The 6,447-nt window shown below is 36.8% G+C and overlaps 1 pseudogene; it reads right to left on the bottom strand.

The window, feature by feature from the left end:
- Positions 1–863: 863 nt before the first annotated feature.
- LOC101725976 (adenylate kinase isoenzyme 6 pseudogene) lies at positions 864–1,747 on the bottom strand (annotated as a pseudogene).
- Positions 1,748–6,447: the final 4,700 nt, after the last annotated feature.

The following is a 6,447-nucleotide window of genomic DNA, read 5'->3' as shown; positions in this document are numbered from 1 at the left end:
TTCCCTTTTATATACAGCACTTGGAAATATATGCATAAGTATTTATACATATATCTATGTACTGTGTATGTACGGACATTCCTTGCTTGTCAAAAGTTCTGCAATTAGGTTGTTAAATGACTGGGTCGCTAAATGAAGATTTGCATATAGCATGTATGTTACAATATTCAGAGCAAAGAAATGCTCGATGGAAACTCCAACTTGGTGACTTTGCTTTTATTGGCATAACTGTTACCTGCAGCACTGTAATGTATAACAGAACAAAAGACTACAGTACTGTACAGTAAAATCAGCAAAAATCACAGTACTGTATAGACAAAGTATACTGTAAGAAAAAAGACATTAAGGCTCTACAGACAAGATGTATAGAACTTTCAAAAAAAAAAAGAAGTAGTAAGTCCAAACAGTGTAGGTTGGTCATAAGTCCCAACAGTCCTTAAAAAGGTTGTTAAATAATAAAGAGGAAGATCTGTAAATAAAATTCATCGTGACAATTCATATTCAGTACTACTGTGTTTTCATATGACCTCTTCTGAAAAAATATATAACTATTTCTTTATTCTTCTACACAGTAAGTATCCTTGTTTTTAAATACATAGGAAATGGTAGAATTAAGGTGCTTAAAAGAACTAAATTATTTATTTCATATTATACACAAAGAATCCCATGAATTGTAATACTCTATATAACAACTGGAATAAATCATGGCTTTCATATCATCTTCTCAATTATCTTATACTTTTTTTGAATACTGTATTATACTTCCATTGCTAGAGCATATAGGTGTTGCAAATACTCTCTCCCTTACAACTTTCATTTAATTTTAGTTCTCCAAGTAAATATTTTTTTCAAAGTACATTTTCTTTCTTTAATTGCCTTTAAAATATCGCTCCATTTCCTTATTGCATAAAGCATCGTTGTCAAAATGTTTTATGTAAATCTGGGTTTTTTTCCTTTTAAACTGTCAACAGCTTTTGCTATATCTTCCTTTTTTTTTTTTTTACTCATTTGATCATATTTATTGTTTAGCAACTGATCCATATTTTAAATGTTTAATAATACTTGTATTCATTATATTTGTGATTGTTTAACTTTCTCATAGAGAAAAAGAAACCCAGGCATAAAAATACCTGCTGGGCCTTCCACATAGCTTTGGTTTTTACAGATACTTGGAAGCCGTGTCTATAAGGTGGGCAATGAGGCACCACCAAGTGACCAGTCATGGGCTGTGAGCTTTGACCCACTGCTCAGTCCATCTCAAGATCTGGTTTCTGTTGTTCTCTCGCTCTTCAGGCGTATTGCTGGGCAGCTGGTGCACAGTATCTTCCTTGTATGATAACATGGCCTCTTCATAAAGAACTTGAAAAGTCTCACACTCGATACTGTCTCCTAGTTTCTTCTCATTATAACCCCTTGTTTCAAGTCTTTTGTACAATATACTGTTATCTGTTCTCAACACAAAAACTTCATGAAACCATCGTTAGGGAAAGAAATCACAACCATGGTAGTCAACAATAACTCCACTTTCTGCCATTTGGTTCTCTAACTCATTAACTACTTTTTCTTCATCTAAAATGGGACACTCATACTCTTCATCGTAGCCATTATATAACGCCCCATCTCGAGCTACATCACCCGCATTAATGTACTTTAGTCCTGATCTGGATGCAAGTTCTTTGCCTAGTGTGGTTTTTCCAACTCCTGGTGTACCAGTGATCAGGATGTTCAGAAGCACCATAGTTCCCGACACCACGGCCTGGATGTGTCAGCTCGCTCTCCTAGCACACTCTATATCTTCCATTTTTTCCTTCCTTTGAAGCAGGTATTTTGCTAGAATATGTATTGATATTGATTATTCTGACAAAATATTCTCAGATAATCTGAGACATAAAAGAACAATGCAATCTTTCATTTTTTAGTTACAGTTTTTCATGTTATTTGTTGTGTTTGTTCTCTTCCTTTTTATACCCTCCACCAAGTCCTTTCAAAAGATTCTTTATGCATATGTTGGATCTTCTTTGTCTATCTTCAATAGCTGTTATCTCAAATAATTTTTATTTCCAATTTTAAAATAATGTCCTTGTTTTCACCTTCTATTTTCTTAAGATAATGTTTATTGTTACTATTTACTTTTATTTCTTCTAGTTTATTCTTCATTTCTAAAAGAATTTTTGTTTTATTTCTACTTCACTTATGAATCGTGTTACCTCATTTTATTCTAATTCATGTTCTTTTACATCTTATGGCCTTTTCTAATGTTATATAAATAACTCATGCACTAGTTGTCCCAAGGACATAACCTTCTGCCATGATTCCTTTGTCGGTAGCAATGTTGTTTCACTCCTTATGCTATTTATTCTTTCAAGAACCTGTGTGGTATTTCTTCTCCATACCTTTCTGTTCCTCCCTGTTTCACTAGAAAATAGCTCTTTTTCACTCTGCCATTGTTTTTCAAATGCACAAACATATTATGACGTGCTTTCTAATATGTAGTGTCTCTTAATCTTCCTCCACTTTTGTCTAAAATTTGTCTTTCATATGTTTCTTTTGCTTAAGTCCTATTTAGTTTTGTTTCCTTTCAGCAGTTTCTCCTCCTTGTGGACTTTTTCCGGAATGGAATTCCAGCTGATTGTCTTACCAAGTTGGTATGGTGCAGGACTGCTGCCGTCTTTTCAGGAATTAGCAAGGATCTTGTGATGGACAGGATTCCAGACAGGACCCATGAGGCTTTGGTCTCTTGGTTATTCAGGCATTAATTCAAGTATCCTGAGAAGAGACTTCACAGATGCGATTATGTTCACTAATCAACGACTTTAAAAATAAGATTATCCTACGTTACTGAGGTGGACCAAGATCTACTCACAAGGCCCATGAAGCAAACTATTTCTCAAACTTGAGCCAAAGGAGACTGAACAGAGGAGAATTTGGATATATCTGAAGTCTGAGAAGGGTAACCTGCCATTGCTGTCTTTGAAAATGGAGGAAAGGAGACACACACCAAGGGGGTGAACAGCTTTGAGAGGCTGAGAACCATCCCTGGCCAGTAGCTAAAAGGAAAAGGGGTCTTTATTCATTCCAACCACTTCATGCAATTCTGCCCATAAATCGAATCAGATTGGGTAGAGGTTCATCCAAAGAGGCTGCAGAAAGGAATTCAGCTTTCCTGACAGCTTAATTTTGGCTTTATGGGACCTGGAACAGGTCTATAGGAGTGAAAGATAATAAATATTTGTTTTCAGTCCTCTAAATTTATGATAAGCTATAGCAGTAATAGAAATTAATACAGACCTCTTGTACTAAGCTACTAATTTAATTTGTTCTTCTCAAATTGGCCCATTGCCCTTAAATATAAATACTATTTGCTATGTGGAGAATGTCTTGGATTTATGTCCATCAAATGTTACACTCTCTCTTCTGCTGCTTTTTACACAGATGCCCATACAATCCAGGGCTTTTAACTGTAGGAAATCTGTTCCTGAAGTTTCTGTTTAGTCCTTAATAGGAATATCTTATAACTTAGTTTGTTGTTAATGTTGTTCATAGGTTTTAAGTTTTGGGGTCAGTGTTACGTCTATTTTTATACTGGGATTTAGAGATTAAAAGGCTATGTTCCTGCCATCTTCTCAGAACAATCTGGCCCAGGGTTCCTGCTGTCTTTGACTCTGATCCAAACTCCATCATTTAAAAGAATTCTATAATTAACTCATATGACCTGCACCTGCCCAGAATGGTTTACCTCATCTCTCTCAGCGGTGTGAGCTCCATTGTCATATAGTCTATGTGGATAACTTTGAAAATGCTATTGATTGTTGCCTGCAGAGTGATATTTAGTATTCTTAAACTGTAAGTAATGGCTTTGTTTATTGTATTTTCGTCCCTTTCCAATTGGACTTAGGATGCTGTACAATACCCAGCCTGCCCATCATTCATTCAGCTAGGTCCTCAGTCCAGAATGGGTGAGGTGGAGAAAAGGAGAGGAGTAAGGGGTGGGAATGGGGAAAAAATAATCAAGATATATCATGTACAGGTACAAATTCCCTATGATGAAAGCAATCATTATGTGTATCTAAATTGTACCAATAAGCTTAACTAATTAAAAAAAGAAAGAGAATTCTTCAAGTCCATGTTAATTTAAGCCTTTATATCTCTAAAGGCACTTTCTGAACATTATCATACTCCACACCTATAATAGCTTGGTTACAATTGCTGCTGTCACCTCTAGCTGAGGGAGATGCTGGCAAGCTGTCATTCTCACACAGAACCAGTCTTTGAATATAGACTAGAGCCTTTTAAATAGAATGTAGAGTTTTCTCCAATCCATGTTCATCTTAATTGTCCAATTAATTAAGACATGATGACTTTCATGAGAAAGTCAACTAATATCGAGGTGTTATTTCCAACTAAATGTTACTCAACTACAAGAGCCAATGAAGAGGATAGAGAACAAGATTTGTTAAAAAGCCAGTGATGCTTACATTGCAATATTGTACATCAAAGGAGTAAATTTATTAAAAGATCCCCCAAATTGCAGGTACTTTAGAAGAAATATAAATCCAAGGAAGCTTAAATTATTTCTGTCTTCCTACTATGATGTTAATTAAAGTTCATTCTGAGTCTTTGAATTTTATTACCAAATTAAAACCATTAAGCATAATCTCTCTTGGTTGTTGGGAAACTTAATTCCTAGAGTAATGGCATTAAATAAACATATATGTATGAATGGCACCAAGAAAATATCTGAAAGGGTGATGAATAGTAATGCATTTGTTTTCCCCAGAGGAAAAGAAAATCAACTAAATTTAAGCAAAGAAGAAGAGATATTGCTCTATGTACCTGAAAACCTAGTTTGGACTGGATGTGACCACAGTTCAGTCTGCAGTTGTGGGTTGGAGGGTGGAGGACGACACACAGGTGCCTGATCACCAATCAGGGAACGAGTACCCAGTTTGGATATCTGAGTCAACACTGGAGGCTGAAGACTCTTTCAAGAATGAGTGGACATTTTTTGTTCTTTTCTCATAATTTTTCCTTTCCATTCTTTCCTTTCCCCATTTCCTCCCACCACCCCTACCCCTTTTGACCTTTTCCTATTTCAAAGTATCAATTATTAGTTATTAATCCTTTAAATCCTTATTTACACTCTCAGTTTCTCACACTAGAGAAACTATTTGGTATTTACACGTGTGTCCTATTTATTTCACTTAAGAGGATGGCCTCAATATGCATCCATTTAGCTATAAATGAAGGGTGGAGGGGTGAAGGGCACACAGGTAATGAGGAAAAAATAAGAACCAAGATGCATCATGTACAGGACAAGCACCCAATGATAAATGTAAACATATTGTATACCTAAAACTTACCAATAAAAGAATTTAAGCAAAAATAAATAAATTAAATAAATGCAAAACTGAGAAAAAAAAGAATGAGTGGACATAAGTTTGGAAAGGCAGCGAAAGAGAGAGAAGAGAGACAGGGAGAACACAAAGGACAAATTTCATTAGGCATTACAGTTGAGTACCATTTTGCTCTGTTGTTTTTTGTTTGTTTTAAAATCTGCATTCTTTAATTTAAAAAGTATTTGCAGTTATTCATAATATGAAGTGCAAAAATAATAGAGAATTAAGTTAGTGCAAAGCCTAAACAACTATGTTGTGCAAAACCTGGAGCTCCACATAAGATGACGGGTCTGGGTGAGTCCCTAGCTCTCTCAACTTACTAAAAATCCAGTATGTCTGGGGTTCTGAGTATTTCTGAGTGCAGCAGTGCCTCTCTGGGTTGTTAGGGACACGCAGGGATCTCTTTCTTCGGTAATATGTCTAAGGAAAGTTAGCACCAGAAGTGTGTGCATCAGCATTAGACAGGAGCATGCTCAGGCTCGCCATTTGTCATGGGGTTTCTAAAACTCCCTTGGGGAGTTCAGTGTGTCCAATGAAGAAATCGAAATGTGCAAGCTCATGAAAGAAACTCAGTCCAAGCTTTGTAATGGGAATCTTAGCATCAAAATCCAAGCGGTGACTATTTCCTGGAGCCCTCAGGAAAGAGGAAGCACATATACATTCCAGATTCCAACAGGACATTGAACTGGAAGCTCTTGAAAACAGGCTCATGAGAAATTCGTGTGGGTTTTAATTTGTTATTACAATCATTTTCTAACTGCAACATTACTATAAAGGCGATTTTCCATTCTCTACTGTGAGCGTTAGTCATGATATGTCAACTTGAATGGATTACAAAATGCCAGAAGCCTGGTAAACCAAGTCCTGGGGGGGGGGGTGTAGGTGAGCAAATGCATGAGGGGACCAGGTGTGGTAGACTCACTCTGGGTGTGGCCCCACCTGACGGGCTTCCAGCCTGGAGGGATCACACGTGGGAGGAAGAAGGGAGGGTGCCCCTCTGAAGAGCTTGCGCCGGGCAGGTGTGCCCCCTGCTGCCCTGGCCTGTGGGCAG

Source organism: Heterocephalus glaber, unplaced genomic scaffold (genome assembly GCF_053883595.1).
Source record: "Heterocephalus glaber isolate CG9 unplaced genomic scaffold, H.glaber_assembly_v1.0 deba00001550, whole genome shotgun sequence".
In the NCBI taxonomy this organism is placed as follows: domain Eukaryota; kingdom Metazoa; phylum Chordata; class Mammalia; order Rodentia; family Bathyergidae; genus Heterocephalus; species Heterocephalus glaber.
The sequence above is the reverse complement of the archived record's forward strand: the minus strand, read 5'-3'. Positions and strand labels throughout refer to the sequence as shown.